At 46.1% G+C, this 21,315-nt stretch overlaps 1 protein-coding gene across 2 annotated transcripts in view; it reads left to right on the top strand.

The window, feature by feature from the left end:
• Positions 1–21,315, top strand: part of RBFOX3 (RNA binding fox-1 homolog 3) — a 2,040,484-nt gene that overhangs the window by 364,954 nt on the left and 1,654,215 nt on the right. The window lies entirely within an intron of this gene.

The following is a 21,315-nucleotide window of genomic DNA, read 5'->3' on the forward strand; positions in this document are numbered from 1 at the left end:
AAACACGTGAGGTCACTTTTGCTCAGGCCCCCCGCCCCGCTCAATCTGCATATATTAATGGGCTGGCCCAGCAAGAGAAAGGGAGTGACACCTCTGCCTGTTGATAAAAGGGAGGTAATGGATGCCTATCTGCCTCCAGAAAGGCCACTCTGGCACCCACTGTGCCGCTGGCAGCTTCGAGCAACGTAGAACCCACCCAAATCGGCCCCCCATGCTGCTCAAAAAAGCAGCCCACAGCTGGAATTTGGTCGGTCCCTCGGGCATTGCCCGAGTGCCCGCGTTACCAATCCGACACTGGTGTATTTCCGTGGAGAAAACCAAACAGTAACTAAAATATACTAAAATGATGATGGTTTTTATTAAAATCGAAACCAAAAGAGCCTTGCAAGAAAGGGTGTGTATGTTTTTCTTGACACTATGCCAACAAAAGGTTTACTGTGCTAAGATCAACAGCTTCCTAGCTTTCAGAAGGAAGCAGAGTTGTAACAAAAATTAATTTAGTACCACAGTTTATACATTTTTCTAAGGGGTAGTCGATTTTTCCTATATTTTGTGGTTTTCACCTTCTTGCAGTTTGTAGTGGAAACAAGCTTACCACCCATAGGTGAACCCAGAAAGCTATACAGTTCAATTCTGAAATGTAGTCGAAATTCCAAATTTGTCAAGGAGTAATTTGTATAAATAATTCATGGTTTTCCCAAAGAAATTAATCGTTGATATAAAACATTTTAAATAAGTAGGAAATATAAAAACAGGTGATAACTTTTTCATCTGTAATTTTGTGCCCGTATGGCCACTTTATAAAAGAGGTACATTCATCAGATTCTTCTGTTTGTGGAATATTTAATGTTTGTTATTCGTCAAAAATATGCAGTACTCAAGTGAACAAGTGAACGGCAGCCTATCATGCTATTTCACTGTGTATCAACAATAAAGCAAATCATATGGCAAAAATGTAATGAATGAAAAATGGGTATGAAGTAAACCTATGTATTTCGGGAATGTTCCCTAGACACTGTGTTTAAGAATGGTGGTTACTTGTACAACTCTGAATTTAGGGTGACCCATGCTATCATTTTTGGGAGGGCATTCTTTCTTGCACAGTTCCTTATAATTGGGAGCTAAAAATTAAGAGAATTTTAATTAATTACAAAAAGTGTTCTACTACTTTGTGTTCCCACACTTCTCTTGATAAAAATGGTACTTCAACTGTGTGGATAGGCCTATCGCTCACAACGGGAAAGGCCCCAAAATGCAACATGGAAATATCAAGTTTTTGCCTTGAAAATGTACCCATTTTGGTGATTTAAGGTAAATTTCCAGGCTTGGCTGCCTCCCACGGAAACCTACCAAACCAAGATATTTCTCTAAACACTGAGGGGGCTCCAGAGTGGTGTAACTTGCACGCATTCCACTATGTTTACTTACCCAAAATATCCTGCACAACTTAAACTTTATTTAAAATCACACATCTCATAACATTTCCGAAGGAGAAAGTTCTGGAATCTGGGGACTCATAAGATTCCTAGTACCCATGTTCCCACTCTTCACTTGATAAATATAGTAGCTTACTTGTGTGGCTGGCCTGATTACACACAACAGGATAGGCAGCAAAACACAACATGAAGACATCTAGTTTTACCTTGAAATCTGATCGATTTTGCTGGGTAGCTGCAGTATTTGGAGCGGGCTTGGCTACCACCCAAACATTTCTAAACCAGGGTGTGTGATCTGCATGGATCCCACTACACTTTCTTTCTCAGAATACCCTGTAAACTTTGGCAAATATTATGCTTTTTCCTCACATTTCTGCGAGCAAAAGTTCAGGAATGTGTGGGGATTCACAAACTTTCTACCACTCAATCTTCCCACACTTCCCTAGATAAATAACTATGCCCCTCTTGTCCAGATATTCTGGATGTGCTTGAGTCTATAAATTCCAGAAATATTCAGGGTTCGTAGGCTTCCCCGGTTGCCAGCTGGCCCAGGGTATAAATAGGGCGGCCATTTTCCATGGCAAGTGAGAGGAAATTGGGAGTCCATATGTCCAAATTATCCCTAAAAGAATCCAGATTGCATGTCACTAGCTGTGGAATGGAGATGCTGTAGGCCCCGGGGGGAAGAAAGAATGTTGGGGCTGTAGAGATAGTGGAGCAGCTTGATGCCAGGATTGACTAGCCCCTACCCCATTGTTTTTTCTGTTTTATTATCCCTAGCACGCAGTGAGGTAAATCCTCCATTCTTCCATCTGGGTGGGCAGAAAGACAGTTGGAGCTTTAGGGGTCAAAGGTATTAACCGAAAAGGGCCGATGCCACCCCGTACTTTTTACAAAAAAAAACCATTATCCCCGGGTCTATTGGGCTTTTTGCACCCCTGGGGGAAGGCAGATTGGGAGCAAATCCAGCAATCTGCCTCCCCTGCGGTGGGGGCAGAAAGACTTTTAGGGTTTTTAATAAAAAAAAAAATCTCTGCTAGCGCCTAGTTGGCTTCCTGAACCCTCCCCCACCCGCCTGGAGAAAATTGGGCTAAACACCCATTGAGCTCCCTGGGGAGGGCAGAAAGACTGTTGTGCTATATATAGATGGGATTAAGGGCCGATTTCCGAGATGTCTGTCCCACCACTTCTTTAAAAAAGAAAAAACATTTCCCTGTTATCCACTGGGCTTTCTGCCCCCGTGGGGGTTGGGTACAAGTCTGGGGTGTACACTTACTCTGACATAGGGTGTGGGGGGAATGATGGTGGCCTTTTTGGGGAAGGGGAGTATGGCCCGATGCCAGGGTGAGCTGCTGAAAACTTTACATCCTGGTAAGTACTTGTGGCTTTTCTGCAGATCTAGGGTGGGGGATTGGGGGTAAACCCCTAATCACTCTCTTGGGGAAGCGGTGAACAGAAATACTGTTTTAAAAAGTTTAGGAGGAGCATTTACTTGTGCATTGGGGCTCCATCCACCAGCCAACACAATCCCTAGTGCCTAGTTTGCTTTTTGACACCCCTGGAGGGAGCAGATTTGGTGTAAACTCCACAATCTGCCATCCGGCAGGGGCAGGAAGACTGGTCTTCCTGGGGTAGGGTCAGAGCCTGTTGACAGGGTGGGCCTGCCCACCCCTTTTTTAATTTAAAAGAAATCTCTGGTGCTAGTGGGATTTCGGGGTAAACCTCCAATTGCCCCTCCGTAGGAAGTGGAACAGAAAGACTGTTATTCCGTTTTAAGTGCGACAGCGCTTGCCTATGACCAGCGGGGCCACTCCGTGCCCAAAACCTAGAAGGTTGGCACAAGAAACGGCGTCTCTGCAGTGCCACATCCTTTTACTAAAAGAAGCCATGGGTGTGTTCACTCGCGTCTTTGAGTCCCAGGTTGCGTCAAGAGTTTCCTCCCACTTAATTACTACGTGTTTTAATTCTCCTAGAGGATGAGGCACCCAAACTACTTTTAAATACATTTATGTCATCTTGCACGTGAGGTAAGAAAGCATATAATTTTCTTTATAGTGAACTGCTACACAGTTAATTCACCCTACTTTGCTTAAGCAATCAGTGTACAACAGTAATTCTCAATATGGTCTAATTTAGAGAAGTATTAGCAAGCAAGCAAGAATGAGGAAGTATTGACTTCCATCCTTTTAGCTTTGCCAATGTTTGTTTTGTTTTGGCAAGGTTTTTGTAAAACTTAATTGTTGAGGGTGCTGCCGGATCCCCGCCAATATAATTTTTTTTTTGTGAAAGGCACCAATAGTTTTTGGTCTGAAAAAACACACATTGCTGTAATAGTCCCTGGCACTGGAAGTAAATACCTTTTGTCTGGATGTGCTCTTTGTGAAGATGTAGAATTCCGCCACTTACAGTGAAAGTAGCTAGTGGTGGAAGTGGCTGTCCTATTGCCCATGCCATAGTGAGTGGGAGGAAAAATGTGAATGGCATTACAACAGACCAGTGGATGAAAATGACTCACTGAAAGCACCTATAAATATGTTCAATGTGTATGTATATTATATTTATAATGTTAGTAAAATCAAAAGATCTTGGCTAACACCAGACCTAAAATAAATGTGATTTTGGCACGGCATTTCAATGCACTTTTTAGCGCATGTAATGCCCAAAATGATTTGAGCACTTTGCACTTATAACATGATTGTTTTCTATTTTATTTGTAAAGTGCAGCATTTGCCTACCTGTGTCTAGGATCTACGAACCTACTTACCAAGATAGCTGGAAAAACATGCCTTTGCCGTGTGCATTGACGCATGGAGACATCAAGCTGGAGAATTGGGATGGTTGGAAACTGATAACGATGCTGAGTGAGTGGGATGAATTTGGAGTAATGGGGTGAAACTAACGGGGTGTTTTGGACAGAATGTCTGAGGAAATCTCTGCTGCACACAAAACTCAAGCTAGCAGTGATGTGTGCCAAAGAAACATTCTTAGGAAGGCCTTTGCTGGAACTCAAGAGGCGTATCAATGGAATAACATTGCCAAACACAAAAGAATAGATACCTGGTACTAACATAAACTTGGATAAAGTGCCCTCCTTACAGGTTTGTTTCCAGTGGGTATTGCGTAAAGTGGCTATGCACTTTTAGGATAAGTGTTTGGGAGTATTTTTTTGTCCTAGACACTATGGCCTTCTTAACCAAAGGGGTGATTAGGATAGAGCCAACAGTATTATAACCACTAATAGTAAATACCCACCCTTACTGAAGGAGGGAAAAACGCCAGCAGTAATACTACTGTTAGATTACAACCAGTGGGAAAGTATTGCCGCCAAAGATAATGGATTACTACCAGCAGTCCCCATTACAGAATGATACAATGCAAAAAAAAAATGGACTTTATTGCTGTGAGCTATTCTTAACATGTTTAAAATACATGACGAATTCTGCAGCCTGGTGCTTTGCTTATTTGTGGTAGCTGTGTATAGGCACTTACTGTTTGGCGCCCATGGGGTGGAACAGTTAAACTCCTTGGTAATGGCAAGGCTGGGCTAATATAATGTAGTATACACGGCACATCCTAAAAATACTGACCAAGAATGCCCACACCTATGTGGCTTCACTGTCATTAAAGCCCGAATGCATCACTATGTGAAGTCAGCATTGACACCTCTTCCCTGGCTCCCTTCAGATGACAGAATGAAGAATAAAGGTTTTGTACGGTACATACAGCATAGTGGAAGCAAAGCAGGTGCATGCACATTGTTGCCCTCTACTTAATCCCAACAAAAAATCTCCAGTAGGCTGGGTCATTCAGCAAACCTACAAAAGGCAAAAACATGGAGGCACCTCTGTAGGGTTTCAAGGACTAAAGCTGTGGAACCAGACAGTGAGAGCAAAGTCTCTGCACTTCACAAAATGCCTAAAACCAAGCAAAAACCTAGAATAATCTTCGACTAAACCGGAGAGAGATTGTAGCGATTGAGGTGTATCTGCGACAGGTCCTGCTCTGTACAGGATTAAACTCCTACCGCGCTACAGTCCTACACTTTAATTTCAGACTCTGAAGTGTCTGAGAGTCTATGTAAAACGTACAAATAAATGCACTTGAGGCTGACTAAACATTCAAAACTTAGTGCTTTGTAAGTGTCCATTATTATTTTTTTTAAACTTCACGAGCTTTGGACATCGCAAACCGTGGGAAGTTTAATGAAGGATCTGCTCAGTGTGACAGGAATGTTTCCTGTGCCTTGCAGGCAGTGTTAATTTGAGCTGGTGGTTTCCAGTACTCGGCACCTGCACTTAATTCATAGCACCGGCACTTGTGACAATCTGCCACATGGTGGCGCTGTCTGCCTAATTTGGGTATGAGCACACTTAGAGCGGTATTTATTAATTTAATATATATTACACAATCACTAATACATGCCACCCAAGCCATTCTTATAGATTTGGGGGCCTTGAATAATATGAATTGTCACACTTTAGGGGTGAGATTATTAGTAGTTGTGTTGGTACTGCAATTGGCAGAGCTGACAGGGGCAATTAATAGTGCCAGCTACCGTGCCCTCTTGACAAGGGCCCTGGCCCTTATTGTTTTAGAAATTAACCACTGCATGCAGGACCCATGACAGCCGCGTGGGTCCCATTCCCCGGTGATGAATGTCCCAGTTCTAGGCTTAAACAGTGAGGGAAGGGCAGGGATGTAGCTACTCGGTTGTCTGCCATTGTGTTTCCTACTCTCACCCATGGCTGGGAGTATCGAATAAGCCATCAGTAAATGCTTTTGAAAGGTCAATTGATGCCAGTTTACAAACAAGCATTTACAATGCAATGGTCTCGGCAATATTATAGGTAGAGCTATTGGTATTGCTCATTATTTTTTTATCATTTTTGTATCCCTAAATAAATGGCATTGTCATTTCTATTGGCATTAGCTTTTTTTTTGCATATGTGATACCTATTGCATTAGCAGAGAGAGAGTGAGATAGTGAGATAGAGAGAGTGAGGTATTGAAATAGAGAGTGAGGTAGTGAGAGAGAGTGAGGTAGATAGAGAGTGAGGTAGATAGAGAGTGAGGTAGTGAGATAGTGAGAGAGTGAGGTAGTGAAAGAGTGAGGTAGTGAGGGAGAGGGATGTTGTGAGGTAGTGATATATAAGCATAGAGTGATGTTGTGATGTAGTGAGATAGAGAGAGGTAGTGAAAGAGAGAGTGAATGTGAGTTAGTGAGATAGAAACAGTGAGGTAGTGAGATAGAGAGTGATTGAGGTAGTGAGTGAGAGAGTGATTGAGGTAGTGAGTGAGAGAGAGTGAAGTTGTGAGGTTGTGAGCTAGAGAGTGAGGTAGTGATGTTTTGAGAGAGAGAAGTTGTGAGATAGTGAGGTAGTGAGATAGAGTGGAGTAGTGAGGTAGAGAGAGTTATGGAAAACACAAATTATCTAAGGTGAAGATAAATATAAACGGGACCTGCAGCGTGGACTTAGATGGCCATAAGGATTTTTAACGTAGTTGTTGACGACTTAATCAGTATTGTAGAGCACGTCATCTGAGTTCACGTATCTGCATGTATAGCGCCAAAGAACATTCTTGAAGTGTTCGCAGAGAACAGCGCTTCTTCGTTCAAGACCTCTTCAGTTTAAAGTTATTTATGTGGCAGCCGGGAACAGAGGGCCACAGTTCCACAAGCTCCCAACGAAAAGCGCGCACAAGACACAAACGACTTCAAGATAACAAATACAATACATTGTGTGGGATTACCATAGCTTCTGATGTAGTGGCCAAAGCTGACTTGAAATATAACAACACGAACACATGGTGTGCTCCTGGGCATATTACTATATCTCAATGTGCCCCAGTTCTATGATCATCCGGAAAACCATGAGCTCTTATTGACGCGATAATCCCCAGTACAGCTCCTGGCAAGCATGGTACATTGTGCTATATTCATGGCACATTTAGCTTCAGAGTGCCAAGGACGGCAGACAGCGCGGACACTTTCCAGGCTGCAGTTTATGCAAGCAATGTCGGTCGAAATCTGGGTCCAGCTTGAACTGCGATCCAAAATGCACCAATGGGGTTAAAGTTTGGGGTCTCGCAGGTGGTCAGCTGGCTGGCAGCGCACCCTCGACTGTTCTACCGGAGTAAAGTGCTAGCCTGAGGGCAACCGGACACACACCAGCAGGATCGGTGACAACGAGCGTAGGAGTAAAACAGAAGCGGTGGGACGCCAGACATTGCAGTGTCTGTAAAAAGTTAGTTAACAGCTGGGGTACGTACCTGGTCCTCGTGGCTTCCCTTCAGAGCAGCTGCAGCAGGCGGCCAGCAGTCCGACGGTGAGTACGGGGCTGCAGAAGAGCTCAGGTGCCGCATCCTGGCTTGGGGGTAGCAGCACTCGCACTGCACTGCCACTTAATGCCTTGCATGGGGCTGTTAGGGACAGTGAGCCCTGGGTAGGGGGTCTGAAGCGGGGGAGGCTCTGCGTGCATGCAGCAGCGGTGTGTGTGTATGTGGGGGGGGTTGTAAGGATAGATGGGTGTGGTGCACAGCCTCCTCACCGGCTGCTGTTTGTGTGCGAGAGTACAGCCAGTGGGGATTTCAGGACACCAGTCGCGGCCGGCAAAACGGGCGGGTGGATTCGCAGGGGGGGGGGGGGAGAGGGAAGTGGCCAGTGAGACGGTAATCTTAAAATAAAATATTAATAACTGCAACAAGTGACCATACAACTGACCTCACGCCGCACTTCGCTGATGATGCCCAACAGGGTGGAAACGAGTCTTTCAAAGGGGAAGTAGGTAGGAGACACCACCGCCTTTCTCTGAGGCGAAGCAGAAATGCCTCGGAGAAACGCAGCGGCGTTTTCAGATTCGGGGGCGTGTTTCTTTTTCTCTCCTCTTGCCATTGGCTGGAGGAGAGAAAAACACGCCTGAGAAAGGGCGTGGCTAAAAAGTGGAAAGAACACCACGGAACACGCCCCCGAATCTGAAAAAGACGGAGCCTATTTGGAGGGACGGCTCTCTCCTCCAATGGCTGGCCTCCGTTTAGGAAGCCAGCCAATGGAGGAGAGCCAAAAAGAGAGGCGGGCTAAAGAGCCACTCTCAGAAACATTAAATCTCCGGACTTCCGGTTCTGCCTTCAGCAGACCGGATGGTCCCGAGACCTAAAAACATGGTCATGTCCTGTGACATCACCAGGACAAAGGCCAAAAGATATTACTTCCTGCGCTGTTATCAAGAGGACACTGGTGTGTAAACCTCTCGCTCCACCTGGCATTATGCTGAATGAACGTTTGTACTGGAGTCTCCTATACCCAGAACTGCTGCCCTCGTTTATTGCTCAGGAGAGGCACGAGGGGATCCATTTTAAAGTTGCTTCATATGCATTCGAGAGATCTGTTTGATTTATGGGTAGATCAATGACCAGCCATCAGTTTGAGGCTTCTTTGGCCGCAGCGTAATGACTTTGTGCCAGCTGCAATATTGTTTCCATGTGATGAATTTGTAGTTGATCGTGTGTACGTGCGCCCTGTCGGTTTGGCGAGTCCTTTTTACCTGTGGTTTTATCAAGCACGCTGGCTCCTAGGCAGTGTCCCCAGGCTCCATCTGTGAGCGCGATACAAATAAAGAAACTCGATATTTGAACTGAGATTGTGCTGCGGCGCGCGAGACCGGCCACCGAGGTTTGCATCTGAGCTCGTCCTAGCCGCGCGCTCTGTTAGGCAAGGCGCCTGCGCGGATATGCCCGCGCTCCCTCGGAAGCCGAAGCCGGCGTCCCCTGGAGAATGTAAAATACTGCTGCGGGCGGCCTGGAGATGACTGTTTCACATTATCAGTCCTGCAGGAGCTGAGAAAAGCGGCCAATCAATAGCGGAGCGAGAGGCTATCAAGAAGCAGCCAGAGAGATGAGGAGGCGGGAGGGCGCCCGAGGGCGCGCGGGAAACACTCGCGGGGACACGGAGAATGCAGCAGAGGCGCCAAGAAAGCCTTCCTCGCCGAGGCAGAAGTCGTTCACACGGAGGCACGCGCTCCCTGCAGAGATTGCACAGCTGCATAGAAGTCTCATGTCGTGCGCCTCAACCAGACTCAGTCCTGGGTTTAAATCCAACAGCAATTTAGCGTTATCGGACTTGTGGGCAAGGCTTTAAATGGGCAGGTACTGTCCGGTACTAAGTACCTGCACATCTTTTACCTGCACTTACTTCTAAGCACTGCTGCAAAACATTTAATATGAGAGTACCAGCCCTTCTCAGGAGCAAACAATACTCTGGGGGGTAGGGGCGGATGTGAGCAGGGTACAATAGAAAACAAAAAAATACATACCTGACTCCCTCTGCATTGTTGCTCTTCTAGCTGCACTGCTGTCACAGGCCCCCTGACTGCCCTGAGGCCAATTCTGACACTGCTCTCACAGCATGAGGGCAGGGTTAGCCTCAGTGCCCTCAATTTGCGCTCCCATGGAGACTGGGAGCCTGTGCCTACTCTCGCCAACCCGGCAACGAAGCTCAGGTTGGCGAGAACTTAAGTGCGCCTGACTGTTTCGCCGGACTGAGACGACTGGCCAACCGTCATGCACACTGAGAACAGTGCACCTACCACTCTCCCCTGTGCCTGTCTTTCTCCTGGCCCTGCCGCCAAGACATGCAGCAAAATAAAATGATAACAAACTTGCTTTATTATCATTTTATTTTTCAAGTTTTGCAACTGCTGCTGGCGGTGGGGGACGTTCATCCGCCATAGCGGAGGAGCCAGCGCTGCACATTGCGTGCTGGGTGGGGCATAGGCCAGTGGTCCCAGCATGTAGAAACTGACAGACTGGCTCCAGACTTGTGTCTGGCTTATGGTTAGAAGCTTGATGTGGGTCCGCATAACAATTATGGGCAGTGGAAGGAGATGTTACCGTAAACAACAAGTGAATTACGAACTTGAAAACAACTCTTCACTTAGATTTAGAGGGAATAAAATGGAGATATCATAATTGGTATAAGGATCTGTTGCAAGGATTGACTCATCATAAGCTCACTTAGAGGAAATATGTCGGAGCCATCGAAATCAAGAATCACAATAATAAAAAGTCACTTAAAGAGAGTTTAAGGGGGATGTTGAAACCCCGTCTGTGAATGATGTCAATGTTGGCCATAATATCAAAGCATTCTACTGTATTTCACAGGTTTTTCAAGGTGTTTTTTTTATGTTTGGTTCTACAACTCCCAGGATGTTTTATTACAAGCAAAATAGAGTATTAAAACCGAAGATGATAAAGCCCATCAGCCTTGATCAAGAAGTAAGAAAGTTGAAATACGTATGCTCTTGATGCTGTTACAGATTGTATATGCCAAATAAATCAACAAAAACTGCGCCTCCTGAGTGCTGCTGATTCTTTTTGGATAGAACTATTTGAAGGAGGTCTGACTTCTGGGAAGAGGGCCCCAGCATTTGAGTGCGCCATGTTTGTAAACAAATAGTTTGGGAAGAAATTAAAAAAAAAAAATATATATATATATATATATTTATTTTTCACATTTATAAAGCGCACTGTTACCCAGAGGTGTCCTGGCACGTAATATATATATATATATATATATTACCTACTGGCGGTCGCCAGTAGGTAGTTATAGTTAGGACCCTGTTTCCATAGGAAAACCGCAACATTCTATTTTGAATAACTTTGGCGCCGGTCGACGAATCCTCGCGAAATTTTAAAAATAGGTGGGGCGCTACGCTCCGCCCCTACCCTGAAAGTCTCGGGGTGATTCGTCAAGCGGGGGCTGAGATAAAAGGGGGGTCCCAAAACGCGTTTTTCCCATGCATTTTTCCATAGGACCTTTAGACACAGCTACAGCCCGAACGGCTGAACAGAGTTCCTTGAAATTTGGCAGAGAGGTAGTCTACAGGTCAAGGAAGTGCCTTTTGTAGGTTTGGTGTAAATCTGTTCAGTAGATTCTGAGAAAATAGCCTTTAAATCAATATATATATCTGAGCCAGCTTACGGTGCGCTTACGGTGCGCTTACCGTACGCGTACGGTGACGTGCGCGAGCGCGATTCTGATTGGCTGTTCGATCTAAGTAAACATTCGAATCGGTCGAAACCAGGAAGCGGCGGCCGCCATTTTCTCTCTCGCACTCTGAGGGGGGCAGCAAAAACAAAGACAAAAAACATCTAAAGGGGCAGTATATTCAGTTCTTAACCAGCCAGCATCGATATAGGTGTCCCCAAACAACCCCCAAGCCCAAAAAAACGATTTTATTTTTTTTCGAAAAATCGCCGTTTACGCTTACCGTACGCGTACGGTTAAAATTATGAAAAAAAAAAAATTATCCACACTATCCCCACCCCGTGTGCAAATGGTGCCCGAAGGGCACCATTAGTGCATGGCATATAAGTTACTGGAAAGTACAAATGAATACCTTTCACAACGAAGCGCATAATATGTCCCCCATGTGCGCACGGTGCGCGAAGCGCATCGTGCGTACATGGCCCATCCCGCGTAACGTGGGCACGCGGTGCGCGCAGCGCACCGCTCGACCTCCGTGCGTGCACCGCACTAACTGCGTAAAGTGGGCGCGCGGTGCGCGAAGCGCACCGCGTGCTCACTGTGCGCGCACGGTGCGCGAAGCGCACTGTGCGCGCACGGAACGAACTGCGTTAACTGGGCGCGCACGCCACGAATGGCGTAAAGTAACTTAGCATTTAAAAAACCGTACAAATTCACTGAAAAAACCATAGGTTTCACACACGTTATAGTTAGGAATTAGCATTTAAAAAACCTTGCAAATTCACTGAAAAAACCATAGGTTTCACACAAGTTATAGTTAGCTGTACATTTCACTCGTAAAAAACCAATGAAATTCCCCCGTTATAGTTAGTGCAGGCAACTATAACTCACGCGACCGCAATCCTCTGCTGATGACATGTGTCTTTATGAAAAAAAAATATTTGTAATATATGTATAGCTAAAATTTAATGGAAGAAGACATGGGCAAATAAGTGTCTAAATACAGTATTAGCATCAGCAGAGGATTGCAGTCGCGTGAGTTATAGTTGCCTGCACTAACTATAACGGGGGAATTTCATTGGTTTTTTACGAGTGAAATGTACAGCTAACTATAACTTGTGTGAAACCTATGGTTTTTTCAGTGAATATATATATATATATATAATGAGTTGTTGTGTATAGAGTGCAACCAAAGCTGCTAAACTGACTTTCAACATCAGAAAAGATATGAAGATAATAAAGAGATACATTTTAGGAGCCTTTGTGCAGACCAAGAAGAAGTGCATTCCAAATAGAGGAAATAACAAAAGAGAAAGACTATGCCCATGACACTTCCTCCCACCCCCACCGAGCCATTAAAATCAAGGGCCTGATAGCAGGAGGGAAAAGCCAAAATGAAGGGATCACTTAGAATTGCAAGCCAACCCATAAGCATCAATGAACCTTTTTTATAATGGTCTCAGTGGGCAAAGCAGAGTGCCTTATAATTAAAGCTCCCTGTTTTCTGTTTTTACTGATTTTTACAGATAAATACCGACAGAAAACATTTGTTTTCTTTTCTGTATTTTTTTTTAAACATGGATAAAAACGGAAATTGGTTTCTTTTTTTAGTAATTGTAAATATTGTCTGCCAGGCCAATAGGTGTGTGGATTGATAGGTAAGGGGGTTAAAAAAGAAAGGAATTTTAGCAAAGAGGATTTAACAGCAGTAAATATGCAAAAGGTTGATACTGAAATGTGAATATTTTCATATAAGTGCATTGATTTATCTTCTGTGGATGTTCTCAGCATTGAAACCTGACAGGCATTCAAGCATGAGTACATATTTATCGGTTAAATAAATGTGTAAATATACTCATTTCAGCTTCATTTCTCCACAAAACCCAAAATAAATATGGATAAATACAGATAAAATTAGCAAAAAATAAATATGGATAAATACAGATGGAAATGTTAAAAAACAAATACCATAAAACCGGGAGCCCTACTTATAATAGACCCCTTCCAGATACAGGCAACCAGTGCAGCTTATAGCAAGGCTTGAAGAACCTATCAGATTTCCTCAATTTCATGACAAGTCACGCTGCAAGACACCCGAACGCCTGGAAGCTTGTAAATAGTTGACTCAGAAAGGCCTATGTAGCAAGTATTGTGGTGTGGCTCAATTATGGTAGCAATAACAAAATTAGCTTTCAAATGGTATAGAATAAAAAGCTTCTCATAAGGAGGTATCAGGTCGACACAAGTGCAACAGCATAATGAGGCAGGTGGAAATGCTGTATTTGTAATCTTGTCTGATGCCATTCAGTACAGTCACAGGGGCAGTCTCAGAGCCTTAATCAGGCCTTAATCGCAATTGGATAGCATCATGTAACTGATCCTGTTCAAGATATTTTGAAAGCCAGTGAGCTAGAAAATTTGACACATTTTAGTGACTGCTGGCAAAAGAAAGATGAACCTGGTTTTGCTCTCGCCCTGTGGTCCAAGTCTGACTTCTTTAAAAGGAATTTGACAATCTCTTTCCTCTATCTACTAGTGACAGTGAAAGATAAAAACAGGTGTAAGAATGAAGGTAAAAGCAGGTGTAACAACTGCAGATAAATATTGTAGCGTCCGTGCTGGATGTACATCATATAGGCTATTAAAGGCAATAACGTTGCAGCAGGTAGGAAAAGGAGTAACCCAGGGGTGCTTGGTGACTTCAAACTGAGACAAATATATTGTAATGTATGCACCTGTATGGATATCATCATCGCAGAAGCACACTGACATATGTGTAGACTAAGCCATGGTTCTGAGCTATGTAAAATAGAAGTGCTAATTAGTGCACCCAATAGCTGCTGCTACCTCAGTGTGATCATTGAGTGGGTAATATAATTAACTTCTGACTTCACTTCAGAATGAATCCTCACATTTGGAATAAGCATTTACCAATCCAATTGCTGCATGTTTTACAGTTATGTCTCAGCATTTCACCCTGAAGGATTTCCTCAGGCTTCTCTCTGGTGAACTGTGCCAGGAAAAAAAGGCAGAATATGGCAGTTGATGCATGACTCATAATTCTGATCTGTTTGCAAACACTAATTTGTGCATAGATCTGAATTTAAATCACACCTTGGTGTTGTCAGTGCCTAAGGGAATTCTGAATGTTATAGAAGGCAGGGATAGGTTATGTCAATAGAGATTTGGCTAGCTCTGTTTTTGCCATTATTATTATTGCCTCTCAGTGCTCTAGGATTTGAGTATGTTGTGTTATATAGTAGTTGTATTTATACAGTGCTTTACGCTCTTAACAGTGCACCATATATCATTTGCGGAGGGGTAAAACACTACTCCACGGAGTGCTATAGATGGAACAGTGCATGCTTGACATGCGGCACACATACACTCTTTATTGGGGCTTTCATAAGCAAACAAAGAAAGCATTACATGTCGTTTGTAATATTCTGAAACAGTATATAACTTCATTTCAAGTGGTTGCTTAGCAATTGCATACATGCAGGTCAGTGAATTAAGTAATACAGCCACTGGAACATATCTGAACTAGCCGATAATTATAAGCTTTCATAGCAGCTTTATGTCAATAAGCCTTTCTGGCTAACAAGGGTGACACCCCTGAACTAGGGAAGGGAAATGGCCGATTCAGACTCGGTGATAGGCGGGGCCATATTTTTAAAGGATGCTAGAGTATGACCAGAGTGAGGTTCCAACGGTGCTGCTGTTGGCATCATGAGTTAAGTTGAGGGCAGATCAGGCCCTCAGCAACTCTGGACTAGAATGATGAATGGCTACATATATATCAGGGGCGGGGGAAAGCTGGGGACGCGGACAATCACAGGCTGCAGCCTACAAGATAATTAGTATCGATAAGACCTGACTGTCTGAGGGATAGAATGAATGGCAGATGGAATGCATGCAGTGCTGATGTTCATACATGGGTTCACGGGGGCAAATCATCGTTTCGGGTGAGTTGCTGGAATTGGCCGAAGAGGGCATCCCAGGTCTCAGAAATTGGCCGTTTACAAAGGTGTTGGACTTCTTCGTACTGCAAGGCCTCTCCCTCCGCATTCCCCATTTCCACATCACTCCATACCATACAGCCATTGGTGGGGCTTGTTCTGCTATCCACTGCAGGGTGAGGACTCTTTTAATCAGCAGGACGGGCATAACAGCAAAGAGTGTTCTTACCCCATGACACCTCCTGTGCCAGAAGATTCCATGTGCTCAGTAAGCTCAGTGACCTCCTGCAACATGTTATAGACAGAATACCAACAAAAGGATAGGGCCGGGCAGGACTGTAACATATTCTGCAAATTGGCTGAAGCCAAATAGCAATGGAGGTAGCTAAGTTGTGCATTAGAAAAGTATAGGTTAAGCTGCTGTGGCATCAAGTAGGCCCAGTGCAAAATAGAGAATTGTATGCTTTTAAACCCGGCATTCCTAAACACTCATTGGGGAAATTCCAGAGCCTGATCCCACTCGGTGTCATGTGACCCCCACCCTATATCATCCCCTATTTGCCCCGCAGAGCCAACAACGTGAACCCAATGTGTTCCCATACAGCTTTATATATCCACTTTATCAGTTGACGCCCTGTCCCCATTTGCAGCAGAGTCTGTATAACAGAGTGTGTTTGAGAGTTCTTAGTCATGTGTGGACCAGAGGGTGCGGACTGTATTAAGCAGCTGTGTGTATGTAAAGAGATGGCCATCTTCAAAAGAGGTCTGTTAATGTAGTCAGGGATTGCTCATGCCATCAACTCAAATCAGTGGCTGAATGCAATCCTGGAAAACGTGGCAGGCCCTGCAGGGGTAGTGCTTGGGAATTGGGTGGAATGTGGCGTGTGAGGTGGTACATCCTTGTGAGACATTTACGGGCAATTGTGACTTTCAGTGACCATGTGGTCTGGAGCGTGTATAGTGTAAGGGGCCCTGATAGGTTACATGTCTCTCCCATGAGCCACCCCGCTGACCACCACGAAACCCACTGTAATTGCACTGCTAAGTAGTAAGCCTCAAATGATGGGGCTCTGAATCCACAGATGTCCACTGGTAGTTGCAGTTTTTTCAGTGCAATCCAATGACGCTTGTCTCCCCAGATAAGCTCCACTAACATGGTATCGAGTTCCTTAAAAAAGCATCCCTGGGGGTTAACGTGACATTTATAAAATACCTGTGTAAGATTATCATTTTGGATAGGGCTATTTTCCGGGTTGTAGCTAAGGGAAACTGTTTCCAGAACTGCGCTTGAGATTTTAGTGCAGAAAGAGCTCTCCTTAGGTTATCTCCATATAAATCAGCTAGGGGGTTGTAGAGGCGATCTCCAAGATAATGGACTGTGTCGCCTTCCCAGTCCAGTAGGGTCCCTCCGAGTCGCACCTCAAGTGGGGTTGCACTTCAACTGAGTGGGTACAGACAAGATGTGGCCCAGTGTACCCAGAGGCCCGCATGGTGTACAAACACATGAAGTGTTGTGTGCTTTGGGGAGAGGTCTGAGCGGACTTCACAGAGGTAGAGGAACAGGTCATCCTCATACAAGGACACTATGTGGGTCGCATCATCTAAGGTTATACCCCAAGACCCACCTCCAGTCGGAGCCGAACAGCCATAGCTATTGTCAGTAGCTGGGGGAAAGGGGACAGCTCTGCCTGGTACCTCTGCCCACGGAAAATGGCAGTGAGATAAGCCTGCCCAGGCGAATTGACGTGGTGGGTTTGGTGTATAACAGTTTTGTGTATGCTAAGAGGCATTTTCTCGCCCCCAGTCTGACCAACAGCTGGAAAAGATAATCCCATATGAGTGTATCATAAGCTTTTTCAAGATCCAGTATCAGGCAGGCTGCATGTGGGAATCGCCAGGGGGCCTGATCATCTCATGAAAAAGATGTCGGACGTTTTGAGATGTGCTCCGTCCTAGAACAAAACCATTTCTGTCTGGGTGAATTAGGTCGGGTAATATCTGAGCATACCTATTTGCCAGGATCTTATAATCCGCACTAAGGATGGCGATTGGCCTGTATGATGATAGGTGGGTCGAAAACCTGTCAGGCTTCGGGAGGGACACCAGGAGAGATTGTCGGAGGGGCGGAGACAATTCCGCAACCCTCAGTGCTTCATTAAAAATCTCTGCCAATCTAGGCATGAGGCTCACGGCAAAGGTGCTATAGTATTTTATCTGTAGCCCGTCTAGGCCTGGGGTTTTATTTCTAGCTACGTTCTGAATTTCTTGCTTGATTTCAGGAATCATAATACAGGCGTTTATGTCCTTTCTGGCATCGGAGATGCGGGGAGAGTGAGCTCTGCCAACAAACTACCTACCACGTCAGTGTCTGGGGAAGGGGACACATTGCATATAGAGGAGTAATCCACGAAGAATGCTTTCAAGATGATGTGCTGTGCATCTAAGCTGTCCTTAGTAGGTAAAAATATTTCCAGGATCGGGCCCAAGCGGGCGTCCTGCCGAACCAACCATGCAAGGAGGAGACCGGATTTGTCTCCCTCCCGATGTGTCCTGGTTATGTAGGCACTGAGATTGAAGCAGCGCAATCGCTCTAGGAGAGTTGCATGATGAGTTTTGGCCTCCGTCGGTGCGGGACCTCAGGAGGCGTCCCGAATCACAGCTCTTTCTAGGGTGGGTAGAAGTATAGAAGTCTTTCAGCCTCCCCGACGTCCCTTTCGAGTACCCTGCGAATCCCCTCCACTTACCACATGCAGACCCCACCTCTTGAGAACCTTGAATGCATCCCTCTCAAGTGCTTTAGAGGATGCCGTGGCATGGTTTACCTCAAAGTACTGTCTGATATGTGACTTCTGGGATTCATGAATACTGGGTCCTCCAGATTTTACTAGGAGACAGGCCATGTGAGTACCGGGGTGACTATACAACATCCACTATGTGAGAGTCATGGTTTGAAATGGTGCGCTCCAAAGTAGTCTGCGTGCGCAACCATGTCTAAAATGGAGGTGGAACATAGATTGCGGTCAAAGTGAACATAAAGGTCGTGCGGTGCAGAATAGAATGAATAGACTCGGGAGTGTGGATGCACGGTTCTCCAGGTTTCCGCGAGCGCTCATTGACAGATCCACCTCAGGAAGCGCTCTGATTGGAATGCAAATGTTACTCCTGCAAGATCGCCCCTCAGCATCCTCCACCCTCCCCTTGAGCACATGCACTCAATCCTAGAGGTCTGGGATAGCACATTATTTGGATGTGGTCTGTGACTCTAGGGTGGCCGATGTTCTCTCCCCCTCTGTGACTCTGTCCGAGAGTTTATGGTGGTCATCCCAGAGAAAACCTAGCTCTGCCACTAGAGAGCCTATCTTGTTCTCAATGGAGATTTAGTGAGTTTTCAGTTGCCGCAGGGACATTGTCTAACTTGTCATCAGTGGGCGCCGGGGAGCGCAGAGAGTCCTCAGGCATAGAGATCTCCGGCACTACGGTTGGCGGATCAGTTGCCAGGGGTGCCTGTGTCGATGCACCTGATTTCAGGCAGCAAATTGTGGGAAGGGCGGCAGTACAGAGCGAGGACAAACTGTGAAAATCAGGGGATGGGGGATACGCCAATGTCTGGCCCGTTCTTGAGAGGGACTATCATCCGACTCTGCCGCCCCAGGTTTCACAGTAAGGGCAGCCACAGTGCAAAGGTGGCACCTGGGACTGCAGGATCCTTTTGCTGAATCACTGGAGCAGGGATCTCTCCTCCAGTCCAACAGGGCCTCCAAGGACTGCTGCAGCTAAGTGTACCAATTACAGTGCAGGCTTAGGTGGCCAACGGCTCACTGTGTCTCTCCAGTTGCGCAAGCTCTGGGTTGGTAGGCATAGATAGAGTCTCAGGCACCAACTTGCATGGTCCAACAGGCTCCTGGTGTCTAATGGTAGCCGTTAAGCCCACTGTCCCCCCAGCAGTTTGATGTGCCCACTGTGGCTGCATCAGAGTGGTTGATAAGATCAGGCAAGGGCTGCCAGCCAGTTTATAGTATTGTCCTAATTGCCAATAACAATGCCTATTCATACAGTTTAGGGGGACAATGGGCCCTAATGGTCTATATTATTAGAGTCTGCCAGGGGGAAGGGTGGGACAGGATCCCCCTACTCCGAGTGATGCAACAATGGCCCGTGGCCCTCTGTGCAGGCGCCAGTCGCCGCTTACCTCCAGCCAGCCCTCAAGTGTGAGTCACAGTCCATTGCAGCTAATGTTAGGGCGGGCCCTCACACCCCTCCCCCACCTGCTACCGCTGCACGCGTTGGATGCTCCATATAGTCAGTCGAGCTGTGAAGTGGGGCTTTGCCAGGCAGTCCCTCACCAGTTCAGGAGTCTTGTTGTTGCCCATTTGCCGGCTAAGGCGAGCTGCCTTGCGCCTCCCAATCACCACTGCCACTGTCCACACTGTTCCAGAGGGCACAATCCCCAGTCAGATCAGCACCATCCCCCAGGTGGGGGCCCCCCAATGGCATCTGACTCCCATCAGTTCTAGGTATGGCACGGCAGGCCGCCTACTCAGTCTTCACATCCCCCTGTCTCCCCACCTCTCACCTCCGTATGCATCGTGAGTCCAGGTTTTGGAGGGAGAGTGGGCTTCACCATGCTTCCACGCAGGAGGTCGTCCGGTTTTTGTGTGGAGCCGCATTTAGAAGGGAGAGTTTCGCTGCTATGTCCCACGTGCTTGGCACCCCGCAGGCTGGCTGCAGACATCAACCAGCAACTAACTGACCGGTGTGGCTAGTCACCTCCTCTCATCGCCGCTCCCCACTGTAAGTGTCATCGGCTCGAGAGTAAATAGGAAACGGACTCTGTCGTGCTCCAGCTCCCCTGCTCACCTCGCCCCTTGATAAACTCAGTCGGCGGGTGGGCGAAGTAGCCTGTCACCAGGCCTCACCGGATTCGGGATCCTAAATGCAGGCCACCGACACGCTGGGCCCCGCCGGTATTAATGGGGCCCACCAACAGCACCTGGGAGGGGACAAAGGCTCCCCACCTTCAAGGATGCTGCGGGCAGCTGGATTAACTGCAGATGCTGAGCCCCTGCATTTAATTTGTATGGATTTTAGGGCCGATGGCACGGACCTCTAACAATGAGCGACCGCCATTCTAGCCTGTGTTGTGCGGCGCACATGGGGATTGTTTTCATCTCTGTCGTTAGACCAGAGTTATGCACTTCATCTGTTTTGTTGCTATGCGTCTGTGCAAATTTGAAGAGAAAATGTGTGAATTAGACTTCTTAACCATTCAATTTTAATTGATATACAGAAGTGTGTGAATGCAGTCTGTCCCCGGGTTGAAGTGTTTCAGTGAGCATGTGGTTGAAACTGTCATGAACAAACATGAGGCTGTGCTCACACAAGGGTGTAAGAGAGGCATGTGAAGGTAGTCGCGGACACACAAACGAATACCTGCTATATATGGGGGTTGTCTTTGTATATACTGTTTGAACCACATAAAATATAGGGCAAAGAACATGTACAGAGTTGACAGAGGCTATCTTTGCGTGGTATAAACTCAGGGATTCAGACAGTTACACTGAGAGTGTCTCCTATTAACAGCCGCTGTGGAAGGAAAAGGCCATATGACCATCTCAGTACAACAAGGCCTACAGAACACACAATACACTTTGTTTAAGGCAACATAAAGCCAGGATCAGGAAAGCATACAGGCTTTGGGAGGCTAAGGCATTAATTGGAATCATTGCGACAATATATCATTCAGTTTTTAGGTCTCGCCTAGCGTTGCTGCGCACATGCGCAGCTCGCTCGGCGAGATATATTGCAGTATCGTACTTTTACATAAGGGCTTTAAGCCCTGCCCCTCTTTTTCATTGGCTGGCGTCACTGTTTATGCTAAACGGTGGCCAGCCATTGGAAAAGAACTGTGTGTGTTGCCTCCCTTTGGCTTTTTATGCTG

The sequence above is a fragment of the Triturus cristatus genome, chromosome 7 (genome assembly GCF_964204655.1).
Source record: "Triturus cristatus chromosome 7, aTriCri1.1, whole genome shotgun sequence".
In the NCBI taxonomy this organism is placed as follows: domain Eukaryota; kingdom Metazoa; phylum Chordata; class Amphibia; order Caudata; family Salamandridae; genus Triturus; species Triturus cristatus.